Genomic DNA, 291 nt, shown 5'->3' on the forward strand with positions numbered 1-291 from the left:
CCGTCTTTCCTGCCCCCCTTGCGAGCCGGCTGGAGGGGGGCAGGTGGACGACAATTGGAGGCTTTGTGTCAGCCCTCCCGGCTGGCAGGCCCTAACAGCGGGACCGGGTAAGTCTCATTAAGAGGTACAATGGACAGGGAAAGGTGGCAGCCTGCCCTTGTCGTCAGTTATTTCTACATTTCAACACAAACTTTGTGCTGCCAGAGCTCTGTGGGCTGAAGCCAACTGTTTATCCTGCAGGCTGCTGCCCAGCAAGCCTTGGCTGCCCAGATGCGCTCGCGTTCCCCCTCC

Source organism: Egretta garzetta, unplaced genomic scaffold, assembly GCF_000687185.1.
Source record: "Egretta garzetta isolate BGI_Z169 unplaced genomic scaffold, ASM68718v1 scaffold71, whole genome shotgun sequence".
Taxonomy (NCBI): Eukaryota; Metazoa; Chordata; class Aves; order Pelecaniformes; family Ardeidae; genus Egretta; species Egretta garzetta.